The sequence below is a fragment of the Polypterus senegalus genome, chromosome 8 (genome assembly GCF_016835505.1).
Source record: "Polypterus senegalus isolate Bchr_013 chromosome 8, ASM1683550v1, whole genome shotgun sequence".
Classification (NCBI taxonomy): domain Eukaryota; kingdom Metazoa; phylum Chordata; class Cladistia; order Polypteriformes; family Polypteridae; genus Polypterus; species Polypterus senegalus.
In genome coordinates this window covers 106,482,564-106,494,151 of record NC_053161.1, presented here as the reverse complement: position 1 = coordinate 106,494,151, position 11,588 = coordinate 106,482,564, and the positions used below count along the sequence as shown (strand labels likewise).

At 39.5% G+C, this 11,588-nt stretch overlaps 1 long non-coding RNA gene across 1 annotated transcript; it reads right to left on the bottom strand.

Moving 5' to 3' along the window:
• Nucleotides 1–283: 283 nt before the first annotated feature.
• LOC120534189 lies at nucleotides 284–10,926 on the bottom strand. Its single transcript, XR_005634699.1, has 2 exons — nucleotides 10,701–10,926; nucleotides 284–2,281 (listed from the first exon to the last, which is right to left on the bottom strand). It is a non-coding gene; the product is annotated as an uncharacterized LOC120534189 (long non-coding RNA).
• Between the last annotated feature and the right edge of the window lie 662 nt (nucleotides 10,927–11,588).

Below are 11,588 nucleotides of genomic sequence, written 5' to 3'. Positions count from 1 at the left end.
AAATGCACTTGATCATCTATTGATACTTTAGTCTAGGTTTGTAATTATTCATAATTAACATTCATCAATTTGGGCAAAATACACTGCAATTTACCTTAAAGTTACACACCACACATATTTTTCTAGGTTAAAATTATCCAAAATACTAGCCCACATTGTGCACAATGCCATCTATCTCTATCCTCTATAAGTCAGATATGGTGAGAATGTCTTACATGAAGACGTTTGTAGGTGCAGACAGGGGCGGTCCTAGCCTGTTTGGTGCCCTGGGCGAACACCCTCGCTGCGATTTCTCACAACCCAGGAAAAATGAATTGTGACATAATGGGCTTGGATTGGCAATATTATGAATGAAATGTGCTTTATTTGGAAGCTCCCCGCCCCTCTCCCCTTTTGACAGGTTGTGTGTGAGACTTCAGCACAGCAGCAGCAGCAAGCAGGTGCACCGAGGGCCCTCGCGCTCACTTTCTGCATGTATGGGTGTGATAGAATTTAGAAAACACATCAGTGCAAATTATAAGTCTACATCATGTCTGGTGCTTTTGTGTTGGTTTGTTTGTTTTTATTTTGTTTTATTTTGCGAGCTGGTTATTAGATGCCATGTCAGCCAGCCAGAGAATCCCCCGCCGCCCCGTCCCTCTCCTCCCTTTTCTGCAAGCAGCAAGCACACCTCGCAAATGGAGGGCGCCCTTATTACCCGCAAATGGGCAATAGAAAACCGATCGGTGCCAATACAAACCCAAAAATGCACTGGCATGATGTCGGGGCAGCATGGGCATGCGCAAGAATAAAAAAAAAATAATTTTTTCCGATGCCCCCCTGGACAACGACCCATGTCGCCCATATCAAAAACCACCACTGGGTGCAGATATTTACTTATCTGTCAGATACTGTTGGATTTAAAATGATTCCAAATTCTTTTACAGCAGTGGAATAGTACAGCACAAGATTAGACTATCTAGAAATAAGCACACAATGATTTTCTTTTACTACATTTTGTGCACACCAGTTCATTCTGTTTAAGTGCAAGAATCACAAGGCACCCTCCAAAACTATATAAACATGTGTTGCATTATCTAAAAGTAGAAAAAACGATAAATCACATGAAACACCACAGAGATTTCATACTTTGGCAAGCAATCTAAAACAGACTCCCTGCATTTTGTTTTAAACTCTGATGTTCTAATTTAATTGAGTAACTGTAATATGATGCACTCTGTGGTATCAAATGGCTGTCTACACTGGGTAGGGGCAGGTTTTTAGTAGTTCACTGATTTATATATCTTCACTGTTTTCTTTAGTATGTCTTATTGATTCTATTTATAACTGCTAAACCCCAACAAACTAGTGTACAGTATGTCTTTGATTGTTTTGTTAGATTTAAAATGCATCTTTTTGAAGTGCAAAAGAAAAGCTGAGAATTGGGGGATACCGACAGACACATGAAAATTGTGCAAACACAACACAGAACTGCAGAATTAAAACCCCAGTCACAGAATCCATATGTTAGCAATGCTAACCACTGCATCCCCCATGTTGCCCAAAATTAATACATAATATTCTAAAACCTGTTTATTATTACAGTTAATATTAATGTGTTGCTTTATTAATGCCCATCGCCTAATTACTACATGTATTTTTTGTATGTAATGAGAATATGTTATGGGTTATATTCTATTATAGGTGTGGCAATTACTGAAAACAGAGAAACAGTTGTAGTGGTTATATCACTTCTGTGGGGTTTGCACAATTCTCTTTGAATGTATGACTTTTTCTCTCTCTACCCAAAAACAGAGTTAAGGCAAATTTCACGTGTGGTCTTCTAAGGTCTGGTAACGCATGAAGGCTTGCCTTCTACATTGTGTGCAGTGTTGCTGGGATGACTTTGGCCCCCATAACCCAGAAATTAAGGTGGTAATAAACTAGATGAATGAACATTGTTTATTCAGTTACATTATGCTTTTTTGCTGTATGCAGTTGGGATAATTTATATATTCCAAACTGCATTATTACCAACAGTGGTGCCAAATTACTCCTCGAGGAATAATAAAGCATACATTACCTCTTTCTCTGAGTCAGTTAAAACACACTTGCACAATATAAAGAGGGGGAAAGTGAGTTGCATTTATGCAAACACACTTCTGCAAGTCACTTCTTCTTATTTCTCTTCTTCAGTAGTGGTTTCTTTGCAGCTATTCTACCATGGAAGCATGATTCATGCAGGTTTCTCTGTGAACAGTTGATGTTGAGTGCTGTCTGCATTTTATATGGGAGGTATTTGCTGCAAAAAAAGAAAATGTAAATTAAAATTATAAAATGAAAATGCAATTTCCCTCCTGCCATTTATTTTTCAAAGTCTACGTGCAAGGATGCTGCAAAAATTGAAAAATAAAATGAAATAACACCATTCGCAATTTCCTTTCCCACACACGAGTCATTTGTGAAATTTTTAGCAATAAAATTAAACCACCCTTTTGTCATATCATGTTCCATTTTGTCTTTTCATTTTCTATAATGGTCTTGGTGTGTCAGTGTCATAATTAAAACGAAAATGCAATCCCTACTTTAGATTTGCATTTCCTTCATGACATGCATAAAAACTACTAAAATGAAAATTCAGTATTTCCTTCATATTTTCTTTTCCATTAGGTTTGCAGGTAACGTGACAAATTTTAAACAAATACTCATAAACTCAATCTCAATTGCTAAGTCCCCTTTTGGATATTCATTTTCAATATGAACAGCAATGAGGCTGAAAAAATGAAAAGCCAAATGCAAACAGGCACTGGCGCCACCTGTTGCTCATTGAATTTTCATTTTCAAATTTTCAACATGCAAATATATTTTAATAAAAATGAATCAATGGGCATGTGTGGATTCAATATGTGACTAACACATTTTTGCAAGGAACCGGAAGCTTCTAATAAGATGGGAAGTGGTGTTCAAGAAATGACAAGAGAGTTAATGGAATTTTATATTACTTAGATGTGAAGTGATTTTAGAGATGTGGTCACTTTCACCAACACAGAGGTAAATGATGTTGTATTGTGGAATCTACGTGAGGTTGTTTATCACCTAAGCTCAGCATCAGTGGACATGACAACCCACACAGCATCAGGTTGGCGTCATACAAGTGATAAAGACATATCTGCTCTGCAGAATAAAGGCCAAAGAAACAGTATGCCTCATTGTTTCTGAAAGGACAATCAGGCAAAGATTGTGTTTTTTTATTGCATTTTCATTTTATAATTTTAATTTCCTTTTTTGCACAAAATACCCCTAATAAATTATGAAACTGCATTAAGACTTCATAATATAAGAAGTCCACAAGGCCTTAATGTTAACTGGTGATTCCTGAACTTGGTGACTCTAATAAATTTATCCAATGCGGCTAAAGTAACTCTTGATCTGCCCTTCCTGAAGTTAGTTTCATAATAGCAATTAATAATTGTTATGACTGCATTTTAAGAGGTTTTCATATTTCAAAGATTTTCATTTCTTAAGGTAAAGATGGACTGTTGTTTCTCTTTGCTAGGTTGAGCTATTATTGCGAGAAATAATGGCCTCCTACCAAACGGCTATTTAAATCCATACCACCTGTTGTTACTACACAACTAATTGGCTTAGTCACATTAACAAGGAAAGCAATTCCACAAATTAATGGTTAAGAAAACACACATAATAATTAGAGTATTTGAATTACTGTGATTCAACATTTTCCAGCTCTAATTTTCTCTAAAGTTCTAAATGAAATCTGCTTGTTGGGAAGGTACATATAAAAAAGCTGTATAGTTTTACTGTCTATTTTTAAAGTAACTCGTACATTTGCATTAGGTTTACCATTCTGTGAAGTAACTTTCAAGGATTTGGTTGCAAAAAAATATTTATTAAAGAAAACACCTGGGGCCTCATGTATAACGCCGTGTGTAGAATTCACACTACAACATGACGTAAGCACAAAAGCTGAAATGTGCTTACGCACAGAAAATTCCAGATGCAGGAATCTGTGCGTACTCCAACTACCGCGTTCTTCCGCTCCATAAATCCCGATCAGCACGAAAACTAACGCACGTGCACGCGCCATCTGTCCCGCCCCGTCTCCTCCCAGAATTACGCCCCTTTGAATATGCAAATCAATATAAATAGACCTTAAGTTCAGCGTTCTGTGAAAAGGCAATGGCAAAAGCAAGAGGGAAAATAAAAGAATTTCAGCAAATACCAAGTGGAAGAAAAGAAAAACGTACTATTTGTTGGTTTATGCAGTGGTATAATCAACAAAAGGAAGTTGAACGAGTGACATAGCGTGTTGGAGAAACAAGCTCAAGTTCACAAAGTCGCACAGTGCCCGACATAAAAAAGAAGTTGTCACATATCAAAGTCGCCGTGAAAAGGCGAGACGTAGCCCACCGTCTGAGTGTCATATGGAAGCTTATTAGGGTACAGTGAGAAAAAAAGGCACAGAGTAGGAAAAAGCAGGAAATGTTAACTTCAATCTCGAAATATCCACTTTAATCATGTAGTTTATTTTGTCATTAAAGTAGAACATAAACTTCATCTTAAAATCATTTAATTTACTAGTTTCTCAAATCCCACCGTAACTAAAGTAGCATGTTAAATGCTTTGTTTTGTATTTGATCTTCATTGTGCCGTATGTGTGCGAATCACTATGTGCTTCCGTTCTTTCTCTTTCTCCGACAGGACACAGAATCCATTACATTCGTGATATTACAGCTCTCTGAATAATTAAAATACTGAAATGTATACATGATATCATTTTCATGATGATTGGAATGAAAGCATGTTATTAAGAACACGATGGCACAGTGATTGTTCATGTCTCACACAAGATGCTGCTGCGCCATGCGCGACCTTTGATGAAATAATTTATTGTAGCAGTACTGTCTCTTTCAAACGTACTAACCTTCAATTCTTTCGTTAAGCCATCTGTAAGCTTACAACGATGATCCTTCAAAACTTTTAAGGAACATTCACATATCTTCATAGTACGTGTTTAGTTATTCTATCCATCTATCCTTCCAGTGTCGCGCCAGTCTCAGCAAATACACAGCACGACGCAGGAACATTATGTGAACATGCAAGCACTGCTGCACCGTGTTCTCACATGTTAAATTATTAACAATACAGATTATTTAAATGAAGTTAAAGTTTTATCTGTATAATATAATCAAGATATTTGCTGCATTTCATCTTACAAATGGTACCGTCATCATATGTAAATACGCACTTTATAAAGTGGCGCAGGTTGTGTAATATTATAACTGTAGTGCAAGTTTACAGTGGGGTAATTGTTCTTATAAGTACAAACAGTTCTACGAGGAGCAATTGATTGAGTGAGTTTATAGTTCTTTGGATGAAACTGTTTCTGAACCGCGAGGTCCGCACAGGAAAGGCTTTGAAACGTTCTGCCGTGGCTGAGGCAGCGTGGGCTTCATGCTGTATACCGATAATTCTCCTCCCGATCAGCTGCTGCTGTGATTCACACTCAGATACAGTGATATAAATACTCCGAGTGGTGTAGTGAGAGTAATATGGAAAAAGATGATCCGCTGTGACAACTCCTATACGGGAAGAGCTGAAAGAAGAAGAAGAAAAAGAAGGTGCAGTGAGAGTAACAACGCTAAAGCAGTTATGGTATTTGGAATACTATGGCTATTCCCTGGACCATTATATTGTTACAAGTTAATTACAATCAGATGCATTACACTAATGAACAATATGCGGTTAGTTTCAGTGTATTTATAAAGCCGCGTCAGGAAAATAAAGAATAACCACACAGGAACAGTAGCACTGCTTTGACGCTGGGTGCCGCCAGTCTGCAAAACTGAGCGGAGAACTTGCGTACGACAGGGTGTGAGGTATCGTGGAAAAGTGCGTGGCTTTACGCCAAGTGCAAGTTTTATACATCACGTTTTGATTGTGGAAAAATTCTTACGCAACATTTCTGTGCGTACGCACCGTTTATACATGAGGCCCCTGGGGGGTATTTTCCGTACGTCGCTTAAATCATCCGAGATCAGATGCCTCATCTTGGATGAGTTAATGCCAGTGAAGCTTATCAGGGATAAGTCAGATTTTCAAACGCAGCCATGTACTAGATTAGTCTAACTGGATCTAATCATCCGAGATGACTGCGCACGCCTGCGCTGATTGAAAAGCCCATATATAGAGTCTAGAAAACATGATCAGCAAGTCTTTGATAAGCTGCAAAGAATGACAAAAGAACAGGTGCATTTTTTTTCACACAAGCGGAGCAGGACCTTTTATTCAAAGGATATGAAGAATTTCAAGATTTAATATGCACAAGGGGTAACACTGCAAAAGCAGCCCAAACCAGAAAAGACGGCTGGCAAAATGTGGCCTACAAATTAAACACTAAGTAGTGTGCATTGTACCTACAGAATGCAGCATTTCATTTCTTGTGTCAGATGAATTATTATTTAATATGTCATAATTCCAGATCAAACGTGAGCACAAGGAGAACATGGGAACAGGTTAAAGTGAAGTACAAGAATATACTTCAAACTGGTAAATATTGGTATATAACTATGTAAAGAATTGTTGACATAAAGAATCATATATAATATAAAAAACATTCATTTTAAAGCTAATAAGAAGGCAGACAAGCAATAAACAGGTGGAGGTCCACGCGGTCCAGACCTAACCCCTGCATAAGAGTTGGCTCTCCAGCAAAATGCCCATCGCCCTGTTTCTGAGGGTATTTTTTTTTTTGTTGGGTCAGTTGCAGGGAATGTCATATCCCTAGAACTTGTGTCTGACCAATGAGATATTGACGAAGGTCAAATATTTGATGAAGACACTGTGTATGATTATTCATCAGGAGGAGAGGTACATTTTCCAAATAATGTTTGATCAAACTCCACTCTGATAAGTCCCATGTGCCCCAATCACATTTGGAAACCTTGGTAATGAGAATTTTAGGCTGATTGTGAGCTTCTTTATGGAACTGTGGGTGTTTTTGCCTGTGTATTACCTACCTGCAATGGCATGAAACGCTTCTTTTATTGTCTGCACACGCAGGTGTCCAGGAAACACTATGAAAACCCGAAGGAAATATTTCAGAGCCAAACAGACTTTACGAATTGCCTAGCAAACTGCACTTTTAGATAGATTTTCCGCATCACCTACAGTATATAAAAAAAGTGCCGCTTGCAAAAAACCTCAAAGCAATGCATACTGTCTGTGTAGTTGTGATAGTCCGACTTTGCCTAGTTTGACTTTGAATATTAGGTGCTAATAAATCTTTGAGGTACAATATTCCCCCTCGGCTAAAGCGGTATCTTTCGAAAAGAATTTCCTCTGGGAGTAATAATTGATCTTGCCAATCGCGCAAAACCCTCTCTATATAAAATTCTCTTCTTATAATTTGCACAGTGATATCAAATGGTCGCTCATTCATGAACGGCGAAGCTATGACTGAATGAATTCCATGCACGGACACTGATTGAGTATGTGAGCTAATCCTTGTTTACATAGAACAAACGTACTCCGAGCAGGTTTGAGGATTTGGATGTGCTGCTATGACAACACATCCAGAAAGAGTTTCGAAAAACCGACGAATCCAGGATCATGCCAAATCGTCAACAATTACATCCGGCTAAACGAGTAATCCACGTACGAAAAATACCCCCCTGAGCTATCATCTTAAATGAACACCAAACATGGCAGTCCTTTATTTACACCAGCTGGTGGAGTCTTATTTGTTCCTTTTAATGCAACATGGCAGAATGAAGAAATCTAATATGGCACTTCTATTTCATTTAGGTGCATTTACAATGCACATTTGAATATATTTTAACCTTCACCAATCAACATACAGATAAACAGCACATTCTAGAAATACTCCTTATGTCACTAAGCATTATGTCCCACCCTAGTTAAAATATAGTAAAAGTCTTGAGTGAATACCTTGTTCATACAAATAAGATTTCCATCCATCTATCCAACCCGCTATATCCTAACTACAGGGTCACGGGGGTCTGCTGGAGCCAATCCCAGCCAACACAGGGTGCAAGGCAGGAAAAAACCCCAGGCAGGGTGCCAGTCCACCACAGGCCACACACACACCAAGCACACATTAGGGACAATTTAGGATCACCAGTGCACCTAACCTGCATGTCTTTGGACTGTGGGAGGAAACCGGAGCTCCTGGAGGAAACCCACAAAGACACGGGGAGAACATGCAAACTCCATGCAGGGAGGACCCGGGAAACGAACCCAGGTCTCTACAAATAAGATTTCATATATGTAAATTGTCATCAGAAAATAAAATATAAAGTTAAATGTTATATATGATCTAATTTAAATGTGCTGTTACAATTGTCGGGCCTGCTGTGTCAGGCATTTTCAAGCTTGTTTTTTCCTTTTCTCTTACAATTCCTCCTAATCAAAGTTTTTAACATCTTCATAAAAGTTACCAAATCTATCCCAAGTTTTAGTTTGAAAAAAAGAAATAATTAAATATTGTTGAGTCTTCTTGACATAAAGATGACCATAATAAGAATTCCTAGTGCTGCTATAACCATGTCCTATTATAATTGTGGTCATTGTTAAAAAAAAAAGTGGTCAGATATCAAATATCTGCAGCCCTTTCCCTTCTTGGGGCCCCAATTATTACTGTGTTTGACAGTTTTCTGTAGTACTTTGGCCCAATAAGCCATAATATGAATTATTTGTTCCATATCGTCACCAGCAGCTGCTAGTTTAAACGGTATCTCTATCTGTTCAAATGGATTTGGAAACTTTGTCCCGAGTGTCCCTGCTCCAAAAACACTTGTTATAAACCATCCCATATGTTAACTACCATTCTTCTTACTTAACAAATTTACCTTAATGTTAAAACCTATAAGCTGTAATATTAAAAAAGAAAATCAACAACCAATAATGCCTAAACTGGACTTACTTTAACTAGTCTACACTTCTCCTAGTGTCTTAAAAAGCTAGCATTACATTGAGGAGCTTCCTTTCCTAATGTTGTAAGTGCTAATGTGATAGTCACAAATGTGGCACTATCTGTTATATGTTAAATTATGATCAACTATAGGAAGAGGGTAGTAGACACAGTCCAGATTACATACAACCATTAATCCTTAAAAGTAACATTGTTGTCCACTCGCACCAAGTGTCAATGAGTCTAAAGTATAAGATCATTTAAAAAATACATAGCTTTATACATTTTCTAAACTGCCATTATATTATCCCCATTGTTATAGAAGTTACATTCAAAACAGTTTAAATTCAGAATAACCACTTGCCATTTCCATTAAAAAAATAATATTTACAAATATTTGATAAGCACATGTTGATCGTTGGGCGGCACGGTCTCGCAGTTAGGAGACCTGGGTTCGCTTCCCGGGTCCTGCCTGCATGGCGTTTGCATGCTCTCCCGTGTCTGCGTGGGTTTCCTCCGGGCGCTCCGGTTTCCTCCCACAGTCCAAAGACATGCAGTTTAGGTGGATTGGCGATTCTAAATTGGCCCTAGTGTGTCCTGCGGTGGGTTGGCATGCTGCCCAGGATTGGTTCCTGCCTTGTGCCCTGTGTTGGCTGGGATTGGCTCCAGCAGACCCCCGTGACCCTGTGTTCGGATTCTGCGGGTTGGAAAATGGATGGATGTTGATCGTTTAGGAGTTCAGTTACTTTGTTGTGCAATGTGATAATTAACTTTTCTTCATCTTTCACCCATTCCTCCACGATTGGAATTCTGCTGGAAAGACGTTACTGCAGGAAAAAAAAAAAAAACTTGTGACAAAATTTAATCTACAGTGGAAGATTTAATGTGATACACGACAGTCAGGTATTGTCTTGATCCGATGGAAACGGGCGCCTCCTTCCATTCGGGACCTACCAAGATTGAGAACATCACCGTATAACATTTGCATGAAATCGTTTTTAAGGGTATTAAAAACGTAAGCGCAATCTGTCGGGTGTGTCCAAACTTTTGTCTGGTATTGTATATTCCTATTTTTTGGAATACGGCGCCTTTAAGGGTACTGAAAACCTCCAATATTAACTATTGTTTTATGCGGTTGACTAAATATAATTCAAATTTGTAAAGGCTGACCCTGAAATCGTATCCAACTTGTCTAACTAGTTCTGCTTAAACTAACCAAGAAACTCATGTGACTTAACTCTTGCAACGTTCAAGCCCGAGGAGCGAAGTGTGCACTTGCTTATACATCAGTGTGAAAACGAACAAGATGGCGCGTTGCCTTTTATTAACTGCAAAGAGAAGCTTCCCAGACTGGTTATACGAGTGGCTGCAGGATTAAGCTAAGCTCTACCGTGTCGTTTTACGTGCTCCGCGAGGGTTAAGGGCGCAGCGTGAAGCTAGAAGCTGGCCACCGGGGCCTTGGATCACCGCCACGCCGTCGCGTCGCGTCACGTTTCCAGCGCGGCTGATTGGTTTAAGCGCTTCAGGTGCTCAGAAATATTACCTTACATAAGCACGCTGTTCCGCCACGCGCTCTGGGCAGATCGATACAGGTTCCCTGTGAAACCGTGGCGTCAATATGCCCCCGTAATGCTGATGGAGACGCATCTTTTTTCTTTATGATCATTTATATGCTCGTGTAGAGTTCGCTGTCATCAAATAAACGCGGATTTCGTCGCCTCCTCCCGTATGTCCTTTGAAGCTCTCCAAGTGTTCCAAATCTCTCCCTTACCCGCCCCCAGCTTGGATAAGCGCGAGGTCTGGCCAGCACCTCGCCGAGCCTCACATGCCGCGCTGCGTGCCTGCCTTCATGCGTAGCCGCACGTGATTGTCCCACGATGACCTCCAATCATACTGCAGGGGAATGAGAGGCGTGACGTCACCGTCTGGGCTGGAGCCGCACGCTGTGAACCGCTGAACCAGACAGAGCCGCCGAGAGAGTGAGAGACGGAGATGCCAGGGAGAATTCTCGCATTCGTAATTAAGCTTAAAATAAAAGCGGGCGTATAATACTGGCAGCGCGACTTTTTGACGTAGGAGTAAAAAGCGGATCGGTACCCCGACCTTCGGTAAATTTAATTTGCCAATGAAGTGTTAAACAATGCCGAGTGCAAAGTTTGAGCAGTCGGAAAACACACATCGTCATGTCATTGAAGTGACTTAGAAGAGAGCCATCCGGTACAAAAGCTTTCCTCTGTGCTGCAGTGGTACCTAATGTCACCGAAAATGGAGTGTCATTTGGTTCGTTGAAGGTCATATAAAATCTGAAGGCACAGAAGTGAATCTAACATTTCTGTCCAAAGCTCCTTCACATTTTCACCACTGATTTTTTTTTTTTACACTGAATTGCGATTTGTGTCATTGCTGAACACAAAATGCTTTGTATTAACATTTGTTGATGGGTGACATCGGCAACAGTATCAGCAAGGTGGCATTGGGCAGGGTAAAATTTTACATGTAGGAGAGACAAAAACATTTTCCTGTATAGGGAAAAAACCTCTGGGGTTCTGCAACAAGCCCGCCCAGGCCTCATTGGGCATTCTATATCAAAGATACCAAAAAATAAGAATAAAAGAGATTCAGCCAGTGCAGACATTATCAGATACATGGCATCGGTCTA